Source organism: Symphalangus syndactylus, chromosome 7, assembly GCF_028878055.3.
Source record: "Symphalangus syndactylus isolate Jambi chromosome 7, NHGRI_mSymSyn1-v2.1_pri, whole genome shotgun sequence".
Lineage (NCBI taxonomy): Eukaryota > Metazoa > Chordata > Mammalia > Primates > Hylobatidae > Symphalangus > Symphalangus syndactylus.
The window spans coordinates 11,770,531-11,795,006 of NC_072429.2; positions in this window are offsets into that span (position 1 = coordinate 11,770,531).

Here is a 24,476-nt window from a genome sequence, read left to right on the forward strand (position 1 = left end):
ATTGAAAGTAGATGGGACAGCATTCTAGGCAAAGGCACAGAATCATGAAAGCGCATGGTATTTCAGAAATAAGATGTGTATTATTATTGCAATGAAGATTTGTGGGAGAAATGGTAGGGAATGAGACTGGGTGAAAGAGTAGAATCAAGTAATTAGCTGGGCATGGTGGCACGTGCCTGTAATCCCAGCTACTCAGGAGGCTGAGGCACGAGAATTGCTTGAACCCGGGAGGTGGAGGTTGCAGTGAGCCGAGATCATGCCAGTGCACTCCAGCCTGGGCAAGAGAGAGAGACTCTGTCTCAAAAAAAAAATCAAGTAAAAGGGCTTTCAAATCATACAAAGGATGCTGCATTATCGATCAAGGGGTAAAAAGTATCTGGGGCTCTCTCCTCTCTTCCCTTACCCCACTCCTAAAACTCTAATGGGAATCCTAATATGAATTATTTTCCCTTCAAAGGAGAAAGTCTCAGCATAATAAGTAGCAAGTTTCTTCTAATTCCAATCAAGAAGTATTTATCAAGTTTCCTATTTGTGTCTTGCATATGTCTTCTCCTTTCTCCATATAAGTGTCCTTAATAGACTTCTTGTATTATGTTGTAATTATGTAATATTTCATATGTAGCAATGTCAGACAATAATATAATAAGCTCATACCTACCACCCAGCTTAATCAGATCTTAACATTTTGTCATATTTGCTTCATACTTTTTTAAAGTAAAACATTGTAGATTCAATTACGAGCCCCAGTGAACCACATCTAATCCTGTACCCTTTCCTGCTTTCCAGGGTCAGTCACTGCTAATTGTCACTAGTGAGTCACTACTCACTACTGGAGTCTCCCTCTCCAAAACTGGGAGTTTATCCACTTTGAGGTGTGTGTCCCAAGATGCACAGTTACTAACTTTTGCATTAATAAACAATTTACACTATTGTTTTGCATATTTCACTCTATAAAATTAAATACATTCAAGAAGTATGATTCTTTCATTTTTAACAACTTTTTAAAACATCATCTTTTCTCTGTGTTCTGTTCTTTTAATAAAATTTTCTATCTTCTTTCTTCTGTTAAGTGAGAGACAAGAAATTATGTTTCTGTTGTTTTTGTGGTAACTTTTCCGTTGTTTAATTACACAATTAACTTGTTTTTTTTTTAACAATGTCAACAGTTAATTGATATTTTTATCTTTCTCCTGGCCGTAGCAAAGGCTTGTATATTAGCCAGAGTATAATCAGGAGACAGGAGGTATGTAATAATTTGAAAAGAAGACATTTATTATAAAGAAGAATTAACTACTCCTGGGAATTGGAATAAGGAGAGATTGGCTAACAGAAGGCAGAAATCTATAAAGAACGTTTGTGATGTTCCTTCGTTTTTTCATTAAATTTTATTTTAGGTTCAGGGCACATGTGCAGGTTTGTCATTTGGGTAAACTTGTGTCACGGGGGTTTGTTGTACAGATTATTTTGTCACCCGGGTACTAAGCCCAGTACCCAGTAGTTATTTTTTCTGATCCTCTCCCTCCTCCTACCCTTCACCCTCAAGGAGGCCCCAGTGTCTGTTGTTCCTTTCTTTGTGTCCATGTGTTCTCATTATTTTGCTCCCATTTATAAGTGAGAACAGCAGTATTTGGTTTGCTGTTCCTGTATTAGTTTGCTAAGGATAGTGGCCTCCAGCTCCAACCATGTTCCCACAAAACGCATAATCTTGTTCTTTTTAATGGCTGCATAGTATTCCACGGTATATATGTTCCACATTTCTTTATTCAGTCTATCATTGATGGGCATTTAGGTTGATCCCATGTCTTTGCTATTTGAAAAATGCTGCAATGAACATTCGTGTGCATGTGTGTTTATGGTAGAATGACTTATACTCCTCTGGGTATATACCCAGTAATGGGATTGCTGAGTTGAATGGTAGTTCTGTCTTTTGCTGTTTGAGGAATTGCCATGCTGCTTTCTGCAATGGTTGAACTAATTTACACTCCCACCAACAGTGTATGTGTTCTTTTTTCTCCACTACCTCACCAGCATCTGTTGTTTTGGTTTGGTTTTTTGGTATTTTAATAATAGCAATTCTGACTGGTGTGAGATGGTATCTTACTGTGGTTTTGATTTGCGTTTCTCTAATCATCGGTGATGTAGAGCTTTTTTTCATATGCTTGTTGGCCGCATGTATGTCTGCTTTTGAAAAGTGTCTGCTTATGTCCTTTGCCCACTTTTTAATGGGGTTGTTTGGGTTTTTATCTTCTAAATTTAAGTTCCTTATAAATGCTGGATGTTAGACCTTGTAAAGAATATTTGGATCACAGATACAAAGAGCAGCCACCAGCCCTGGGGTACAGGTGGAGCACCCAGAAAAGTAATACACCTGGAAGTGACCCGCCACCCACAGATGGGACCAGGCTTCACTGGAGAGGTGACAGAAAAGGGAGGATCTGCATCTGCAGGGCCCACTGACGATGAATCTCCCAGTAGGATGGTGCACAGGGAACACCCCATACAGGATGCCAGGGAAGCCGTCCACAGGGCTGCCTCTAGAAGCACTTGCTGGAAAAGAGCACTTTGTTTTTTCAGTGCCCTTCCAGTGTCATCTGCCGGTGAAGCTTAATGTCATGCCAGCTGGCAAAGGAGGATAATTCCAGTATCATAAACAAGACAGGGACAGGTGGATTTGGGAGCTCGGAGGCAATAGATTGATAACTGGCAAAACACTGTAGCAGAGTTTACCAGATACACACATACATACACACACATGCACACACATACACATACACACACACACACATGCACACATGACTTCCATATACTCACATGCATGTGCACACACACACACACACACAAGCTCACATATACTCACATGCATACAACACTTTATTTTTATTTGGAAGTTTAGTTTTGATTTGGAAATTTAATTTTACCTTTTTAACATTAAAATGTTAATATTTTAACGTTAAAATTTTAACATTAAAATGATTTCTGATGTCAATGCTTGATTTGATTTGCCAATATCTTTTGTCAGTGTTAACATTTGTCAACATTATTCCTTCCATGCCTTCTCTCTGTGTTCACTTCTCTTCCTGCTGAAGCGCACCCTTTAATAATTCATTTAATGCAGGTCTGTCAGGGGCTTATCTTCTGTATGTTAGTAATTGTCTTGCTTTGCCCTCCTTTCTGAATTTTAATTAAGTTTAATTTAAAAACAAAGGTTGGATTATTATTCCTCAAAAGCTTACAAATATCACTTTTACCTTTTTCAAATGCCTTCTTGCCAATAAGAAGTCAGCCATCAGAAAAATTGCTATTCTTCTATGAGTAATCTATCTTTTTTCTCCAGCAACTCTGTAGTTACTTTTTAGCCTTGATATTTTCGAGTTGCATTACAACATGGTTGGATTTGGTTTTGGTTCTGTTTTCAGGATCCTAAGTGCTCTTTTCCTCTTCTTTTTGTAGAGATGGACTTTTGCTGTGTTGCCCAGGCTAGTCTTGAACTCCTGAGCTCAAGTAATTCACCTGCCTTGGCCTCCCAAAGTGCTAGGATTATAGGTGGCCAGGGGCCACTGCACCCAGCCCCTGAGTGCTCTTTTGATCTATGGACTCATACCTTCTTTTCTGGAAAGTTCCTGCTCTGGACTCAATTGTGTCCACAAAATTGTATCCCCCAAAAATCATATGCTGAAGTCCTAACCCCCGTTGGGCTATACTTGGAAATAGGACTTTTAGGAGCTAATTGAGGTCAAATGAAGTCATAAGGGCCGGGTCCTAATTTGATGGGTTTGGTGGAGTAATAAGAAGAGAAAGAGAGAGATCTCTTTCTCTCCACATGCACATCCCGAGGAAAGATTGTTTGAGCACGCAGCAAGAAGGTGGCAGAATCTGCAGGCCAGGAAGAGAGGTCTCACCAGGAACTGAGTTGGCTGGCGTCTTGGTCTTGGACTTCTCAGCCTCCTAAACTGTGAGAAAATAAATATCTAAGCCACTTAGTCTATTACATTTTGCTACAACAACTTGAGCTCAGAGAGTCCCCACTAATTATTTCTCCCAACATCACTCGTCTTCATTCTCTCCACTCTCTCCACTCTTAGAAGGCCAAGTCAGAGTCCCTCCACCCATCTTCCATGTCTTTTTACTGCTTTTTTTCCAAATATTTTTTTACCCTCTTTGCTTTCTGTGCTGTGTCTTTGTTGCGGTTTTCAGTACCTGTTTCCAATTCGAAACACTCTTCAATTGACTGTTTCCTGCCTTATGTTTTATCCCAATGTTTTCCCCAAAATAATGTCTTCTTTTTGTAGTTGGATTGTTGTTATTTCTTAACTTGTTGTACTTTTAGCTCTCTGAATACTCTATATCCTTATTTTAAGGTCTTCTGCAGAGTTTTGGGCAATCACCGTTTCCAGATTGAACTCTGATCCCAGTATCAGTTTCGGTGGTTGTCTTTCTGGGCATTAGAAGTCTTCATGGGTTTCAGATTCATGGGTCGCAGCCTCCTTTTAAATGGAACTCTTCCCCCTCTTCTTTCGGTTCTCACCTCTCCTTTCCTTTCTTCTGAGTTCTCCTTTCCTGTGAGCTCATACTTCCGTAACTCTGCTAGTTCTGCATTCGCGGCCACTTGAATCTCCAGGACTTCAAAAGGCAGCTTAGAATTCTTCCCCACAATAATACTGATGGAGACCCAGATCTACCCACAGAGCCTGGGGGAACTGGCTCAGCCTCTGAACCTGTGACTGGTTCCACTGGTTCGTGTGCTTCTCCCTCTGCCTCAAGCTCCCCATGGATCCCACCCAGAGAACAGCGGCAGGGTCTTCAATTCCCATCATCACAAGAGGATGGGGCGACATCCAGGCCCCCCAGCAACAAGCAAGGAGCCTGGCTTTGTCTCGTTCTCTGAACAATTGTAGTCACTCTACCGGGCAGGAGTTGAATTCTCAGCCATTGTTTCTTGTGCACGGCCTGCACCCCGTCAGCACCACTTACTATTTGAAATTGATGTTCCATTTCTGGCCCATGGAGATGTTTTTAAAAAATAGTTGAGCCTTCTAGGTTATATTGTTTTATTTTAATCTTACGTGTTATTGTTTTTACATAATGCAGCATTTCTTAACTTGAGGTCCTAGACTTCCTAAACCCCAAACATACATCCAGACCTTCAAGAGGTTTGCATAGGAATAACTGATTGGCTAGAACAAGATGCCGCAGAGGGACATTTCACTTGGCACACTTTCTGGAGGGCTAGATGGACCTAGAGTCTAGAAAGTCATCATATCCCTTTAACTCTACCCACTTCTGTAAATAGAGTCGAAGCAGATCATCTCAGCTAGGGAAAAAGTCTGATTCAAGGAAGCGTCTCAAAGCATTATTTTTAAATGTGAGGCAGGCGGGGAACAACCAAAAGTAGGAGTAAACTCAGAGTGATAGAATAGAATACTGCACAGCCATTAAAAACATTGTTTAAAATAACTTTGTAATAACATGAATGAGTGTTCATGATAGGATGTTAAAGTAAAAAAAACTAGAGGCCGGGCACGGTGGCTCACGCCTGTAATCCCATCACTTTGGGAGGCTGAGGCAGGCGGATCACAAGATCAGGAGTTCTAGACCAGCCTGGCCAACATGGCAAAACCCTATCTCTACTAAAAATACAAAAAAATTAGCCGGGTGTGTGGTGGCGGATGCCTGTAATCCCAGCTACTCGGGAGGCTGAGGCAGGAGAATGGCTTGAACCCAGGAAGTGGAGGTTCCAGTGGGCCGAGATTGTGCCACTGCACTCCAGTCTGGGGGACAAGAATGAGAATTCGTCTCAAAAAAAAAAAAAAAAAAGCCAGGAACCACAACTGTGTAATATGTGTAATATGTAACCAGATACGTATAATAGTGTAAACAGTATACACATGTATGGAATACTAAGCCTAAATGTTTCTTTCTGTATCTTTGGGGTTGAGGGTAATCTCTGTTTTCTTCTTTATTCTTTTTAGTGTTTTGCATGATTTCTACACCTGAGCTACTTAGGTTTTGCCATGAGGAAAGCAAAAGAAGGTTTTTTTAAATGATCACAGTTAATATGTGGGAGTCCTGACCATATACTAGAAGCTGCCTTTGCTGTTTCCATGAACAAGAACTAAAAAGTGGGCTGGCTGAGGGGCTGGATTCCAGACCCTGACCAAGCCCATAGCCTGATCGTTTGGGTCCCGCTGCTCCCAGAAGGATCTCGGGAGTCAGAACTGCTGCTGGCCCTGACTCCCGGGTGTTCTGGTGCCTCTCAGACCCTCTTCTCAGTGCTGACCCTCTGACCAAAGCCCTTGCCTCCACCTGCTTGTTCGACTCTTCTCCTCAGTTTTCCCTTGAACTTGGGAAGAGCACACCAGGTGCCAGACGCCAAGCTCAAAGCCGCACAGACCTTTTTTGTCATCCTCAGAACACCCTTATGAAGTATGTATTCAGTTTTACAAGTGGGGAAACTGAGGCCCAGAGAAATTAAAGCAACTCGCGCAAGGCCACGGAAGGGAGAAATGACTGACCTCAGCTCTCTTCAGTCCCCAAGTCCATTTTCCTTCCACCCAGCTCCATGGTTTCTAACGGTCACAGAACTGAGGCCATTGCATTCTCTGCCTTTTTTCAGGTGGCCCAGCTGTCTCCGCTGTGGTTAACCCCCGTCCTGTGAGTCCCTCCCCCATCTTCTCATTTACTGTACTCCAGACTCCTCCCATCCCCATCACCTCCCCTTTACTGAGGTCCCCAGCTGTCTTGCACCCCCAGTGAGGGCAGATGATGGCTGTGAAGGTGTTTGAGGCATTGTAACACTCAAGAGAAGAAAACAGGAATGAGATAGGGAGGCGTGGCAAAGTGACAGTGTTGGTTTTACATAGTTGTTTTAAAGCCCAGGAGAGGGACTCCTAAAGTTGACACAACTTGATCCAAAGAGACCAAATTTCAAGTGATAAAAACGCTGTATGCCTATGACTTCAAAATTGGGTTCATAGTTTCAACCTTTTCCCCATCAACATGAAAACAAAAAGTACTTTCTTTGTGCTGGAGAAGACATGGGAGAACTAGACATTGGATCAGCACTGTCTGAAAACTCCAGAAGCTTGAGACTGCACACAGAGCGCTCCACGGAAGTAGCCCCTGGGAGTTGTGGCAGGGATTCTTGCCCAGCAGGGCTTGCCTGGGGACCACTGAGTGGGAGCCATGGGAGGAACTCAAGCTTCCTGCACTGACCCAGGCAAAATGAAGCCCCCTCTGTTTGTTGGTAATACATCACATAGAAATACTTAATATACACGAGACATGCAAATTTCATTTGAGGGGCTCTGAAGAAAACTCCTGAAGAAGGAGTGTCCCAACGGAGGAGAGATTTTCATATGTGGAGGTGCATCCACTGCTGTGTCCAGCTGGCTCATATCAGCTCACAAGAGCAAACTATATACCATCTCCAGACTCCTCCCATCACTTTCAAGGCATCACTTTCAAGCCCTGTGTTCAGCAACTTCACACTGGTAGCTTGCGGTCACTCATAGTGGGAATATTCACATCATGGAAATTGGTAAATGCAATAAAGCAGGACTATTTGTCATCTCAAATGCCTACATCCCCCAAGGTCCCATCATCTGTCGACTTTGCCTTGTAGACATCTGTAGCTCCCCAAATCCTCGCTAAGCTCATGACTCCCAGATGTACCTATCTCCAACCTAAGCCTCTCTCCTGAGCTCTAGATACAACCTCAGGCTGCCTTTTGGATATCTCTTTTCTAGGTAAACAGCTCCTTCTTCTGATGCCTATCTTGGTGAATGACACTATTTTCTTAATGCCAGATCCCTGGAGTGAACCTGGGCCCCTTTCACTTTATGGATTGTGGTCAGCCATGAGGTCCTGCTGAGTCCACCTCTGAAACACCTTTATCCTCCAGCCCATTCCCCCATAACTGCCTTGATCCAGTTCCTCCTTGGGTCTCATCTGCTAATTGTGAAAACCTCCTTCTCTCCGTCTCCATCCCATTATAAAAATGATTTAGAGATAAATGGTTAGTTTTCTACTGTTAACTTCTCCAGTTGGTCACCATAGCTTTCAGAGCAATGGGCAAGACATATAATATTCAGAGTCCTCTGTGATCTGTGCCCTGCCTGCTTCTCCAATGTCACCTCCTTTCAAGGACCACTTACCCATGGGCAGTGACTCAACAGTGGAAAACAATGCCGCTCCCGCATCCACACTGGTGGGCCAAGCCTCTGCATGCTTACACAGAGCTGTCATGCCCATTGTTCCTCTGGTGGCCTCATGCTCGTCGTGCAAGATCCAACTCAGGCATCCCTTTCTTGGTGAGCTTTCTGAACCACCCTCAAGCCCTCAAGAAAATTCTGCCTTGGCTTCTTTTATGCTCCCTATGGCATTGTGCACCCACTATTTGGATGCTCAATTTGGAAGGATCAGACTATTTGGACAGATCTGCCTATGACTGCCATGGGCTCTTCAAAGGCTGGGCCATGGTGTGCATCTTGGCTTTCCTATTGCACAGCCCAGGACCCGGCACCTGGCCCTCAATGATAGATTGCCAAATGAGGAATGAGTGGATTTCCAAGATCATCCACCTAGTGATTTCCTGTATGTAAAGCCTTGCCCAGGAATTTTTCCACTGAGTATCCTTACTTGTCGTGAGGAGAATGGGGAGCACCCATCCTGAGAACCAGTACATGGCAGTCAGCTCCTGCAAGGCACAGTGATTCTGCTCCCTAAGAATACTAGCCAGGAGGCTGGGTGTGATGGCTCACACCTCTAATCCCAGCACTTTGGGAGGCTGAGATGGGTGAATCACTTGAGGTCAGGAGTTCAAGACCAGCTTGGCCAACATGGTGAAACGCCGTCTCTACTAAAAATACAAAAATTAGCCGGGCAGGGTGATGGGTGCCTGTAATCCCAGCTACTCAGGAGGCTGAGGCAGGAGAATCACTTGAACCAGGAAGCGGAGGTTGCAGTGAGCCAAGATCAAGCCACTGCTCTCCAGCCCAGGCGACAAGAGCAAAACTCCATCTCAAAAAAAAAAAAAAAAAAAAAAAATTAAATTAAAAAAATACTATCCAGGGAAGAGGAGAAGAGAATTTAAGGCCCTGCAGATAAATACAAGGGAAAACCCTAAAGATGCTCAAAGCCTTTGCTGTAGCAAATGCGTCACTTCTGACACTTTTTCCCTTTTCTTTAATCACTGCTTTCAGCTGCTGCTATGTGTGCGAGATATTCGTCAAGATGCTTTTCATGAGCCCTCATCAATCAGAAACTGTGCAAGCATAAACATACATACATATTTTCTGCAGTACTAGTAAATTACATCTATTATTGAACATATATAATGTGTGCAAATATGGTTAAAATACAAAGAAATAGAAGTTCTAATTGATCCTTTGCTCACTGCAATGGGCCATCTCCTGCAGCCTGCTCCTGCTTGGGACCACCCCTGTGCACCTCTGCCAGGCATCATACTGCTAGAGGGCCCTGCGCACGCTGGGCCATGCTGGCCACATGGACTCCAGGCTAAATTCCTCGTACATTGCCCTTAACCTCTTTAGGGGACAAGAGGACAAGAGCGGCAGAAGCCGTCATGGTGACGGTGGTGACCCCACTCTTAGCACTGGGTCCTGCAGGCAGGGGGCCCTGCTCAGTGGCTGCACTTCTTGTCAAGTGGCTGAGAAACCTCAGGCCAGAACCTATGTGAACATATCAGTGACTTGGTCACTAGCGGCCAAATTAAACAGCTGGGCTTTGGGATGGTAAGGTCACTGTAGACTCAGACTTGGAATGCCCTGGAATACCCCAGATGCTCAGCCCCTGACCTCACACGGGCCTTAGCTCCTGTGTGGCCTTGTCAGAGGCTGCCTGACCCCATCCCTTCTCCCTGGCTTTTTTTCCCAGCACTTCCCAGTACCTGTTGTTTGCCATGCTTACTGGTGCTGGCTGCCTGTCACCTGCAACTGGATTGAGAACTCTATGGGACAGGAATAGAGATTTTCCTGCTGTTTTCCCTACTCCTGGAATAATGTCTGGCCCATTGCAGAACACATAAAACTTCCAGTTTGCAAAAGCCTCCGTAGCAGTTTTATGCCTCTATGAGATTACTGAAAGAGAACAATAAAAGAAACTTCCATGTGAAGTCAAAAATAAAGTGTGCATCTAATGAGCAATTTTTTTAAGGAAAAGGGAGTGGAGTGCCCATCCTATGCCAGCCCTGTGCCTTGTCAAGTCTCACCCTCAGAATGTCTCTGCAATGTGGCATTTCTATCCGCATGTGTGCAAGGATATTTCAAAGTTATCAACTGGCGTGCTTTCTCTGCACTCAGTAAAATGTTCCCTCATGCCCTGAGGGCTATGCTGCTCAATCTCCATCTGACAGCTCTGAGGGAGTACCCCCGCCTTGGGTGGTGGAGGTCACTGTGAAATCAGAGAACCAAAGTCTCACATTTATGTCTTTTAAGCTCAAAGCCAGTGACAAGTATAGGGCAGAAAAATTTTGATGCACACTTGGATATCAAATTTCTCAGCTGCCCGGACTACAGAAGACATTGCATGGGCTAGAGGCTGGAGGAAGAGGGTAGAGCTGAACCAGCTGCCAGGACTGGGGCCCCATCTCTCAACAAGGGCGTGGATCCTCACAGGAGCCATTTCAGGGGTGCACAGGGACCAGTCTCCATTTGAGGAAACCAACTCTGCCTATTACGTTTACTGAGGGTTCCCCAGTCTTCTCAGCCCTGTCTGGGGAGGGCCATTCTCTAAGCCCCTCAGGACAAATGGTGGACCCTAAACTGTGGGGAAAAAAGCACAGGAGGGAGAATGCAGGATGAGTTCAAGATCTCCTAGTGGTGGAATATTGTTCTTTCGTTTTGCATGGTTTACAGGTCAGAAAAACCAGACTCAGAAAAGTTAAATGGCTTGTACAGGCGATACAGCGAGTGATGGAAAAAGACTTAGAACTCAGATATCTTTTACCCCAAGATTTCTGAGATTTCCACCTCACTCAGCTGCCTATATCAAGAGGTGGCACAGATCAAATCCATTTCCTACCAATAGAAAGGGGCAGTCATGGCCGTTAGTGATATTTGAAGGGAAGCGGTATTTGAAGGGAAGATTCACAGAGGGATGTGCCGGTGGTTTCCACATGACCACTAGAGGGCACCAGCGCCACACTGACCCACCCGTCCAGTTCTTCCAGGTGGGAAAGGGCTCCTTCCAACCAGGCTTTGAGAGGGAATGTTTGTGTTATGGGCTTGTCCCCTGCAAGCTGAGAGCTTGCTTTTTCCTGCCTTTATTTCTTTGTTCCAGTTCTAGTTCCCTGTCCATCACACAGTAGATGTAAGAATAAGACTTGCTGGCAAAGTTTCAAGTCCCCATGGAGGGAGACACATATTAGACTCAAATCTCTCCGAATTTGATCTGGAACCGCCTCCCTCAGCACTACCTAAGGTGACCCTGGCCATGCAGATTCTCAGGCCCCCAGCCCCATGGGTGGGCCCAGGAACCTGCATTTATACCAAGTGTGGAGGATTCTGAAGCCAAACAAACTTTGAGAACTGCTGCATTTTAGCACTCAAAGCACACGACACCTAGTCAAGTTACTATAAGGACCTAGGAGAATGTTTGCCCAAAACTGCACAACCATGTGTGGTAGGCACAGGATTCACCCCCAGGCCTGTGTGGTCCATGAGGCTGGTGGACCCGGCTGGGCTTTATGGGAGGTCTGGTGCCCCTGGGGGGCATACCTGTACACAGCACCCCTTGAAGAATGAGGTCCTCTTATTATATTTTACTGTCAGTTGCCTCAAACAGCCATGACCGCAGGACCCTATGAATTAGGTTTTTGTGAGGGAATTTTCCTTGGCACTTTTCCAACCAAACTTTCAAGGTCTCTAGGTTAGAAATTAAATTAGGTTCTCTTTGGAATCGGAAACAAAGGCAAACTGGAAACTGTTCAATGACTCCCTTTCACTTAGAAAATTTCCCAGGCTCTTAGTGCTTGGCTGCCCAGTGTCCAGAGATCCCCTTTCTAGAACATTCCAATTAAGCCATTACCATTTCTGCAGTGTTATGAAAGCAGAGGCATGGACCTTGTCATTCACAAGAAAACAGTAAGTAAGTATATTCTGAGTTTCAGATTTACTCTGAATACTTAGGAGAGGAGCTAAGGAAAGGGAGAGCCTCAACCATAAAAAAAATAAAATAAAAAAAGAATGAGAGGGGAAGAGAGAGAAGGAAAGAAGAAATGGAGATCCATGAACAAAGGGCTGAAGGAGGTGCGGGCGTAACTCTACAGAGTGGGAACTATTTGGAACAAGAGCCCTGCAGAGGGTTGCTGTGGATTCTGGAGCTGCGCCTCCAAGCTCTTGGGACACGTGAGCCCATGTGACACAGAAAAGGTCATGCTCATGTTTGTTACAGAAACAGGTGGTCTTGAGATGACCACACTGTCATCCCCACAGAGAAACAACCCACACCTGCCTGCCTGCCATCTTGCTCCTGGGCTCTGAACCAGCCCAGAGGGCAAATATAGAAAAGAGTGGAGGGTAGTCTTTGGTGTTTTGGGGTGGTTCAGGCATTTTACTGGACTATTATTTTGCTCATTGTTAGAATGCTTCTAGGTAATAGGATACGTTGAAGAAAGTGGAAATGTTCAGGGGGAGGAAAATTCCCTTGAAAACTCGCCAGATATCAAAGGGCAGTCAGAGAGAGGGGGAATCAGACTGGGTTTCAGTGGAATCTGGTGGGTATAAATTACAGAGAAGCAGATTTGAATTCTACAAAATTGAGTTTAACCAAAATTACCAAGCATCTCTATAACCTCCTCTCCAGGGGCTGGGCCGATCCCTGATGACAGGGAGATGGTTTGAAAGGCTATGTTGACAGACCATTTTAATAGTTATGGACTTATTTTAATGATAATGGAAGAATAATATAATTACACTTCTAACCTTTCACTTACAGTGCTGACACAAAGTTTAGTTTTCAATAAATTTATATTTCAAGTTCATTGATTAAAAGAAACATTTTGTAAGCAGTATTCGAAATGGTACATAGAAAGTGCAAAAATAGCACAGTAGGATATCGATGAAGTTTTGGAAATGCTGAGCTACTGGTGTTGATTAGTCAGTATAGGCAGCTGCTATAACAAACAAGTCCCTCATCTCAGTGGTTGTGAGGGTCTGTTACATCAATAGCCTCCAAAAGCCACACCTCCTCATATTGAACTTTCACATAACCCTCTTTCCTTGAATTAAGCTGGTCCTTTGACTTGCCTTAGCCCATAGAATGTAATGGTAGTGATGTTGTGTCCTTTCTTCCTTAAGAAGGCTTGGCAGGTTCCACTTTGGCACTCTTGGGAGACTCCATAGAAGTCTGGGTATGCTGGTAGGGAGGCCAGTGAAGGGTCCCATGGAAAAGGCACAGGGAGGGAGAGAGGTCCTGTAACTACATGAAAAGAGGGAGAAGGCCAGTGTTCCAGTGTCCCAACTGGACCCAGCCCCGAGCCAACCCACCAGCTGATGATTAACCAGCAGCAGCAAGACCAGCAGAGAAACTGCCCAGCTAAGCCCAGCCTACATGCAGAATTGCGTGTGTTTAAAAATGGTTGTTTGAAGCCACTAAGTTTTGATATGACTTGTTATACAATAGACATTAATAATTAAAAGGTGTCTTGATGTGATAAATATAGTATGATGGCATAATAAAGATTGATTTCTCACTCATAGTATACCTCAATGTGGGCTAAGTGAAACGTTGCTCTGTTCCATGCAGTCACTCAGGGATTCAGTATCCCTCCACATCTTCTGGGATGGAAGGTGCTCACCCAGATTCTCTACACCTGACCACAGGTCAAAGGAGAGGGACAGTGTAGACAATTGTGTGGGAGGTTTAGGGGGCCTGGTCTGAAAATGGCCTGCAATTTGGTGGGATAAGAATTCAATTCCATGGCCTTACCTAACTGCAAGGGGGCTGGGAAATGTAATTGACACAAATGTGGTCAGGATAAAGAGGAGAAACACAGATTTGAGGAGCCCTCCCTCTCTCTACACATGTGATTAGAAGACAAAACAAACAAATGAAAGCCTGTAATATAACTCAATTACTGTTGTCTAGTGTATGAACAAATGGCTTTAGGGATGCTGTCAAAAGTGCAATTATTTTTGAATGGAGCCTAATATGGTTTGAATGTAGATGTCCCTTCAATATTTACATGTCAGAACTTAATTTTCCAGGTGATGGTATTAAGAGATAGGGCAAAGGGATTAGGCCATGAGGATTCTGCCCTCATGAATGGGATTCATGTTCTTATACAGAGGCTTCAGAGTGCTGCCTCCCACTTCCACCCTTCCACCACATGAGACACAGCCTTTGTCCCTTCTAGAGGATGGAACAACAAGGCACCATTGTGGGGATTTTTGTTTGTTTGTTTGTTTTTGTGACAGAGTCTCATTCTGTCACCCAGGCTGGAGTGCAGTGGCATGATCTTGGCTCACTGCAACCTCTGCCTCCTGGGTTCAAGCAATTCTCCTGCCTCAGCCTCCTGAGTAGCTGGGACTACATGCATGCAAAGCACCATTTTATAAGGAGAGATACCTCACCAGACACCAGGCACCTTATCTTGGACTCCTCAGTCTCCAGAAGTGTGAGAAATAAATTTCCATTGTACATTAATTGCCCAGTTCTAGGCATTTTGTTATAGCAGCAAAAACAGACTAAGATGGGGCTGACAGTCAGTCAGAAAAATATATGAAGTAGTGGTAGTATTTGACCTGGGCTGTAAAGGGTAAGTAGGAATTTGCCAGGCAGGAAGGGAAGGTGAATCTAGGCAGAGGGTAGGGGGTCATGAAAGAACACAGTATTTGAAGAAGGTAATAAAGAAAACAGAACCACAAAAATGACTAGGGCTAAGTTTGGATGACCTGGTTTGTGCCTCTGAATTGGGCTGCTCTGGAGGGACCCCTGGGTCTTGTAGTTACATAAACCTTTAAGCTTAAGGCATTTTAAGCTGGATTCAGCTATTTGTAAACCAAAGAACGCTGATGAATAACCCTTCCAAATATGACTATAGAATTCTGTATTTCTAAGTAAATAACATCCACCACACTACCCAAGGACAGTCCCCCAAAAGTGTAGTGGAGAACAACTAGATAACATAATTACATCACGCATGCTTCACAAAATTTTTATTTATATATATATTAAACATATAATATACATTTATTATACATGGTATATATGTAATATACTATATGTATAATGTATACATATATGTATATATAATCTATATTACATATATATGAGTGATATGGGTCCTTTGATTTCAACCTTATCTCAGGATGGGAATTTATAATTAGATGTCAAAGGGGCCAGATGAAAAGTTCTAGAAGGTCATTGTGGGGCAACAGATTGGGGTGTTATCACAGCCCAAAATCTATTCTCAGATTTTCAGGTTTAAAAAAATGTTGTTTTTAATCATTATACTCAAAGGAGATCTAATCAACAAAACCAATTCTACTAATGCTTGACTTATAACAAAATGCCACTTATAATTAAACAATTGATACCAATTATTCTGACACATTTATCTATTTTCATCTTTATTTTTAAATTTTACTTTATTTTGATTTCCAACTTTTATTTTAAGTTCAGGAATGGATACATGTGCAGGATGTGCAGGGCTGTTACATAGGTAAACGTGTGCCATGGTGGTTTGCTGCACCTGTCAACCCATCACCTAGGTATTAAGCCCCGCATGCATTAGCTATTCTTCCTGATCCTCTTCCTCCTTCCACCTCCACACTATCCAACAGTGTGTGTTGTTCCCTCCCCACTGTGTCCATGTGTTCTCATCATTCAGCTCTGATGTATAAGTGAGAACGGGGTTATTTGGTTTTCCGTTCCTGCGTTAGTTTGCTGAGGATAATGGCTGCCAGCTCCATCCATGTCCCTGCAAAGGACATGATCTCATTCCTTTATATGGCTGCATAGTATTCCATGGTGTATATGTACCACATTTTCTTAATCCAGCCTATCATTAATGGGCATTTGGGTTGATTCCATGTCTTTGCTATTGTGACTAGTGCTGCAATGGACATGGCATCGTGTATCTTTATAATAGATATATTATATTCCTTTGGGTATAGACCCAGTAATGGGATTGTGGGTTCAAATGGTATTTCTGCCTCTAGGTCTTTGAGGAATCACCACACTGTCTTCCACAATGGCTGAACTAATTTCCACTTCCACCAACAGTGTAAAAGTGTTCCTTTTTCTCCACAACCTCACCGGCATATGTTGTTGTTTTGACTTTTTAATGATAGCCATTCTGATGGCTGTAAGATGGTATTTCTTTTTCTTTTCTTTTTTTTCTGTTCTTTTTTTTTTTTTGAGACCGAGTCTCGCTCTCTCGCCCAGGCTGGAGTGCAGTGGCACTGTGGTCTTGGCACCCTGCAACCCCTGCCTCCTGGGTTCAAGCAATTCTCCTGTCTCAGCCTCCTGAGTAGCTGGGATTACATGCACATGCCACCACACCTGGCTAATTTTTGTATTTTTAGTAGAAATGGGGTTTCACCATGTTGACGAGGCTGGTCTCGAACTCCTGACCTCAGGTGATCCACCCTCCTTGGCCTCCTAAAGTGCTGGGATTACAGGTGTGATCATGTTTCAAACTTCTAGAATTTGCTAAAATAATAATGTGAGTTAGAATGTTTTACAAAACAAATATTTTGTTTCTCAGAAAGAAATATGGCACATGTAGCCAGAACCACAAAATGTCAGTGCTCTGTCCGTTGAAAATCCCACTTCTACATCCTGGCTAACACGGTGAAACCCTGTCTCTACTAAAAATACAAAAAATTAGCCGGGCATGGTGGTGGGGGCCTGTAGTCCCAGCTACTCGGGAGGCTGAGGCAGGAGAATGGCGTGAACCCGGGAGGCGGAGCTTGCAGTGCACTCCAGCCTGGGCGACAGAGCGAGACTCCGTCAAAAAAAAAGAAAGAAAGAAGGAAAGAAGGAAGGAAGGAAGGAAGGAGAGAAGGAAGGAGGGAAAGAAAGAAAGAAAAAGAAGGAAAGAAAGAAAGAGAAAATCCCACTTCTAGGACGCAATACAAAGTTGCAAGCAAGTTAACAGTGTTTAAAAAAAAGGGGGGGGATACTGGGCACAGCGGCTCACGCCTGTAATTCCAGCACTTTTGGGAGCCAAGGCGGGTGGATCAGCTGAGGTCAGGAGTTCGAGACCAGCCTGGCAAACATGGTGAAACCCCGTCTCTACTAAAAAAATACAAAAATTAGCTGGGCGTGGTGAGGTCTCACCAGCTCACTCCAGCCTGGGTGACAAGAGCCTGGGTGACGAGCAAAACTGCGTATCAAAAAAAACGAAACAAAAAAGATCAACAAAGAAAACTTTTCATACCAAGTTAAATAGAAAATATCAAACCCAACAAAAACCAATGATTGCATTGATTCTGCAATAAAGACTGAACAAATGGCTGGGCGTCGTGGCTCACGCCTGTAATCCTAGCACTTTGGGGGGCCAAGCCAGGTGGGTTGCCTGAGATTGGAAGTTCAAGACCAGCCTGGGGAACATGATGAAACCCCGTCTCTACTAAAAATACAGAAAATTAGCTGGGCATGGTGGTGGGCGCCTGTAACTCAGGAGGCCGAGGCAGGAGAACCCGCATGAACCCAGGAGGCAGAAGTTGCAGTGACCCAAGATCACGCCATTGCACTCCAGCCTGGGTGACAGAGTGAGACTCTGTTTCAAAACAAACAAAAAAAAAACAAAAAAGAAAGAAAGACTACACAAGAAATCTAAATATACCTTAGAATAAGGCACAAAAAAAAGAGAAAGATATTAAGAAGTGTTGGACCAGGTGTGATGGCTCATGACTGAAATCCCAGCACTCTGGGGAGGCTAAGACAGGTGGATCACTTCAGTCCAGGAGTTTGAGACCAGCCTGGGGACAACATGGCAATACCCCATCTCTACTAAAAATACAAAAATTAGCCAGGTGTAGAGGGTCACACCTGTGGTCCCAGCTACTTGGAAGGCTGAAGGGGGAGGATCGCTTGAGCCTGGGAGGCCGAGGCTGCAGTGAACCATGTTGGTAGTACTGCACTCCAGCCTGGGCGACAGAGTAAGATCCTGTTTCAAAAACAAAACAAAGCAAAACAAAAAGTTGTTATAAATGCCAAGAATTTATATGAAGTTATAATAATAACATTATTATAAACTAATATATGTGAGAGTACTTAGTTGAAATAAGAAGGAGTTTTAGTAGACAGTATAATACTACATTTGAAAATCAAGGAGAAGTTCATGCAACTAATCTCCTGTTTGTGAATGTCAAAGTATTATCAGGAAAAGTGTCTATATAATCACAGAGCTATATTTCCTCACAAAATTTTTTATGAAGAGTGAACTATGTTTTTATGCCTCTTGATTAGAGACATAATTTTGTGCAATATTTATGTTAATGTGCCTATACATGATCAATGAATTATTTCAGTCATACGTTGCCTAAATCATAACTTTATGATGCTTGGGAAAGAATCAACAGCTAAAACTTCATGAAGTTCTAATGTCTGTGTTCCAAAATACATCACATTAGTGTGATGTACAGGACTTAAAATCCTGTACTTTCCTTTTATATCTGAACTTGCAGCTTTTGCATTCTTTGAGTTCAGTTTAAAGACAGTTACTTTAAGTCCATTTTAGACCCTCGGGCTAGAAATCGGACCACTGTTAATTAGCCACATTATTTGGTCTAACAGTTTTTCTTTATAATTCTGAAACTGGGTTTACCTAATACATTGATAAATTATTTCAAAGGTATTTTTATAGTTCAAATCACTTCACTTTTACCCTGATAAATATAAATGACTAGGAATGACCTTCAGATAGCGTTTAGCATCTGTAACCAATCTGACAATAATGTGTTCATCAGGTACCTATGGATTAAATCACGTGCTGGCATATTTAAGCTGAATGTCAGTCTGGAAAATAAATGTACTAAATTAACTGAAATACCACTCTTTATGTAGGTATTTTGTCATATGTTTAAGAAAAAGCTAAAACAAACGGAAATCATATGACAATAACTTGTCTTTCTTCAAAGTGCATGCAGTCTTTTGCAATATCTCATTCAGCCAAGTATTTGTTCTCTTCCTCATTCAGTATAAGGCGGCTTTCAATTTGCTTAGAAGGTAACATTAGAAGGTTAGAGTTCATCAGAAACATAGAATTTAAAATGTGAATTCAACTGAATAAATTTGAATTTCTGTAGAAAGAATCAAAATACCTAAAGACTGCAATATTTGATAATCATTTTTAAAGTATTTGATTAAACCTGGTAGGTTTTCCAGAAATGAAAAAAAGTCAGTTCTAAAACCAAAGCTAATTTTTAGAAAATCTGAAAATGTGAATCAGTCCTATCCATAATATAGTTTCTCTAAAACTTTATCTTAAAGAGTCATTTTTAACTGCTATCTTAATGTTTGTAAATAAGTTAAAACATTTTAAAATATGAATACTGTAGTTTAAAAGAAAGAAATGAGGGGAGGGAAAAGTAGAGAAAGAAATGCCAATTCCAGTCCAAAGCTTTATTTGCCAGGTTTTCTTAGAATGACTTTTACCAACTTTTGAGTTATTGAAAACAGAATGTATAATGCAAATACTGTAAGACTTTTGCCTAAAGTGACAATATTGACTGCTGCTGTGCTGCTATGGTAATATAATAAATTATTAAATTGTTGCAAGGTGCCATTTTTGCTTTAAAATTTTATTTTGTGTGTCTTGAAAACTATAATATTAAATGTATTGAGACTGTGAAAATGCTAGACATGCTTGGCATGAGATAATCTGTTTTTATTTTTACAAAAATATAATTATGCAAGTATGTTTATTAAAAGAACACAAACTAAAAACGTTATAGGATTAAAAAAAGATACGAGATGAAAAAGTTATGGGATAAAAAATGTTGTGAAAAAGTTGTGGCAAAACAATTTGTAGAAAAAAAGTGAAAAAAAGTGAAAAAAGTTTTATGAAAAGCTATAAAAAATATGAAAAAGAAGTTATGGGATTTTTTTTTTTAAGTCATGGGATAAAAATAAAAATAAGTAAAGACAGGCCCCTGTCAGCAAAGCCTGGAGAAGTGGGACTGGAGTCTCTGCCCCCACCATGTCCCTACCACCCCTTCCCAGTCACCCCTTTACCATTAGGGTAGCAAGACAAGACCCCTGTCTAATGGGGGGAGACAAACAGACCCTTTGCCACCTTGACCAGTGCTGAGTCCTTAAATTTCTGGATGATGATGATTGTTATTTAAGAGCCAGAGGCTGGTGGAGTTGGTTTGTTTGGAGGAGGCCTCATGGCCTCCTTACTCTCACCAAAGCAACTTTTCCTTCAGGGCGGGCTCCCATCTTCGTATTCAGAGAGGCAGCTGAGTTGGGACAGTGGGGCTAACTGTGGACCTGGTGAGAGCACAGGCTGCTGGGGGCCCCCCCTTCCCCAGTGTACACATAGTATCTATGTAACATATTGTATATTCCAGAGGGTAGGGCCGCCCCCTGTATCGTACCTAGCGGAGGTTGGAGCTGGCCTGTGAGGAGGAGGTTCTAAGAATTACTTGCGGCTGGGAAACTTATTTATTAATAGCATAAGACAGAGGAAGGAGGCGGGGATGGGGTCGTGGCTCCCTGGTGATGCGACTCCTGTTTATTTTGCTTTTTATTTTGGAATAAACGGATTTAGCCATACTGCTCGGCCTGATGTGTTCCCGTTTCCCTCACTGGGTCCTGGAGTTGTGCCACTGAACGAGGAGCCCCAGTGTGTCCGAGCATGTCCAGATGGGCTGTTGGGGACCTTCCAGGCCTGTTACCCTTATGCTGCCTGGTGACACCTGGGGGATTCCACGGGGTTTGCCATGGCGCCTATGGGGCACAGTCCAGCCCTGACAGCCAACAGGCTCAGAAGCCTGATCTAGCAGTGGCCGTGAAGGCAGGTACCAGCACCCAAAGGCACTGACTTCCATCCACTCCAGTCATCTCCCATTCTGTCCCCCTGCCTCCCTCTCCTGTCTGCACCTGGTGGCCTTTTCTGTCTGTCCCTCCAGAATGCTGGCTGCCCCCTAGGCTCCCTCCAGGCTGAGTTCATAGCCCTGCCCCCTAGTGGCCAGAGCCGGCTTCACAGGATAAGAGCCTGCTAAGCTCCAGGAGCTTTCCAGGAAAAGGGTGTGGCCTTTTCACCGCTCCCAACAGCATCCTAGAAATGGCTTGGCCTTTCCCCTCCCCTGAGCTCCACAGAGAACACAGCCAACAGAGGACACATTCCCTGTCATCTAGAAATGGGTTTGATTCTCAGCCGAGGGACAGCAGTATTGGTAGAGACTGTCCGGCACACGGCTGCCTGCACAGCACTCCCATGCTTGGTAGGGGATAGGAGGGATGGCGGGGGCTGGCTGTCCACAGGCCGGGTATGACAGGAAGGCTCACTGGAGGTGGCGCGCTTAGGAGGGGCGATGTCAGGGGACAGCTTTCTCTTGTTGGTTCACAAGATTCCACAAGGACAGCACGGTGACTGATTCCCAGCGCTGGAGGTGAGACGGTCGGCCATGTGTAGGTGCATGTGTGTGTGTGTGTGTATATATATACACACACACACATATATATACACACACATACACCTACATATGTGCATGTGTGTGTGTGTGTGTATATATATATATATATACACTGTGCGTGTATATATATACATATGTATATATATGAGTATAGATATATATAGGACAGGGCAGGGGCATACCACAGAGGGAGCACAAGTTTGCAGCAACGGTCACCCCCGGATGTGTCAGCTCACCACTACAACAAACTAAGTCACAGATGAAGGGGGCTGGCTTTAGGACTGGGGGAGCCACTGTCAAGTCACAGGACACCTGCCCAGGCAGGCTTGGAAAGGGAGGAGGGATCTGTTTAGAGGTCAAAGGGGTGCCTGGGGCGCTCAGGACAGGATGGGCTTGCCTGACCCGATCGGCTGGCAGTTGGAGAGAAAGCGGAGAGAAAACAGGAGAGAGAAAAGTGAGCAGAGAGCTGGTGAGACAAGCGCGGAACAAGGGCGTGCCGCGCCGCACCAGCTGTGGGAGGGCCAGCGGGGGGAGGGTGCAGGTGCGGGTGTGGCAAGGTTCCTGGAAAGGAGGGGCTGGAAGGGAAAGGGGAGGAAGGTGGAGGGAGGAACTGGAGCCTCACAGGTAGTGTCTGTGGGCTGTGGCCGTCCTCCCCACCCCACACACCCTGATGTCTCCCACGGCACCCGGGCAGTGCGCCCACAGTTCAGACCAATGCTCAGCCCCCTCGGGCTTCCCTCTTCTCTGGTCACCCCGTCTTCCAACCCACTGGCCCAGGGCCACCTCTTGCCTTGGGGAGCCCCATGCAATAGCCACCAGGCCTGATACAGAAGGAACCCTGCTTGAGTCAGGATGGTGAAGCTAAAAGGGATGGATGGCTGGAGTGAGCGCCGGATGCCCCTCAGGGGGCTCAGAAAGCCCAGGACCCTCTGAAGGGATCCTGGGGGAGGCAGAAAGGGCAGGTAGCCAGATGCCACTGGCCATAGACTTATAAGTCTAAGAGGGGAGCCTCAGCTGGTTGCGGGGCTGCAGGTTGCATAGGGCAGGCTGGGGCCCTTCCTGCTGGGAAAAGCAGAAGAGGGAGAGTCCATGGCAGAGGAGGCAGGCAGGCTCACTAGGCAGAGCTCAGCTGGGCCAGCAGGCACTGTGGTCCCCTTGGCTGAGTAGCATAGGTGACCCCTAGTGGAAACAGGCCAAGGTGCATGAGCCTGCTGGCTGGCGGTAGTGTTTCAGCGGGGGTAGGGACCCCGCCTTGAGTCACATACTTCACACACTAGTACTGTCAGGCTACTGTCGACGTTCACTTAGGGCCCAAGGGCTCTTAAGTCACCTGTGGTGAATGCTTCCAGGCCTGGGACTCAACTTCAGGGCACTGGGCTCCTCTCTGGCCCAGGGCACGTCCAGAAATGCTGTCTAAGAGCCCAGGCCTAGAACCAGTGACCACAAGAGCCCATCTGGTGCTCTACCCCACTGTGGCCAGGCAGGTACCTAAGCTGCAAGACAAAGTCCCTTTTACCTGTTCCTCTGCTTTTCTCAAGCAGAAGAAGTCTCTCACCACAGCCACCATAGCTGGAATGTGCTGGGTCTCACCTGAAGCCAGCATGTCTCAGTCTTACTTCAGGCCCATAGCATACTACCTGGGTATCACTGTTGGCTATTCAGGGCCCACGGGCTCTTGAGTCAGTAGGTGAGGAATCCTGCCAGGACTGGGTTCTTTCCTTTAAGGCAGCAGATTCCCTTCTGGCCCAGGGTGTATCCAGAAATGTAAATCAGGGGCTAGGTCCTGGAATACGGGCCTCTCAACTCTGACTGGTGCTCTGTCCTACTGTGGCTGAGCTGATATCCGAGGTGTAAGGCAAAGTCCTCCTTACTCTTCCCCCTCCTCTCCTCGAGCCAAAGGAAGAAGTCACTTACGTCGCTGCAAGCTGCGCTGCTTGAGGTTGGGGGAGGGGTGGTGCAAACACTCCCTTTGCTGCCCAGGCTAGTGTCTCACTAGGTCATGTGCCCCCTGAGTCCACTGGCTCTGAGCCCAGCACGGCATTAGGACTTGCCTAGGAGTTGAAGTCCTTACGGTCTAGACTGCCTTTCAAGTTTATTTAGGGCCCCAGAGCATGATAGCCTGCCATGCCAAGGCTTGTCTAAACCCAAGCCTCAAGCCTTCTAACTACTGGGATGGGTGAGCCCCTCTGGGTAGGGCTGGTCTAAATGCTCCCTCCATGGGCAGGTGTTATGTGAGTTCCACGTGGTTTTGCTTTCTGCTGTGATGGGGCAGTGCTGAGTTCAACGCAAAGTCCCACAGTTGCTGCATTCTCCCTCCCCCAAGTGCATAGATTATCTCTGAGCACCACAGCAGCCCCTGCTGGGGGATGGAGGAGGCGTGACATTGGTGTTTCAAGACTGTCCTTCCCGCCCTCTTCAGTGCCTCTTTCAGCGATATGAAGTTAAAGCCAGGTGCTGTCAGTCCTCACCTGATTTTTGATTCTTATGAAGATGGTTTTCTGGTGTAGACAGTTGTCAAATTTGATTTTCCTGCAGGTGGAATGATTGATAGAGACTACCATTTAGCCATCTTGCTCTGCCCCTCCTCTCTCACTTAACTTTAATTACCTGCTAAAAGCCCTACTTCCAAATACAATCATATAGGGGGTTAGGGCTCCAACATATGAATTTTGGGGAGACACAATTCAGTCTATAGCATTTGGACTTGGGGAAAGGGAGAAAGAGAACCTTCACAGGAAGTTCACCGTGTAAGCGACAGAATGGAGGTGGGAAAGTTCAGCTCATGGATAGGAAAGATTGATCTAATTTGGCGGGCCCACGGGGAGATGTAGTGGTGTGGTGAGAGTTGGGCTACATCAGAAAGAA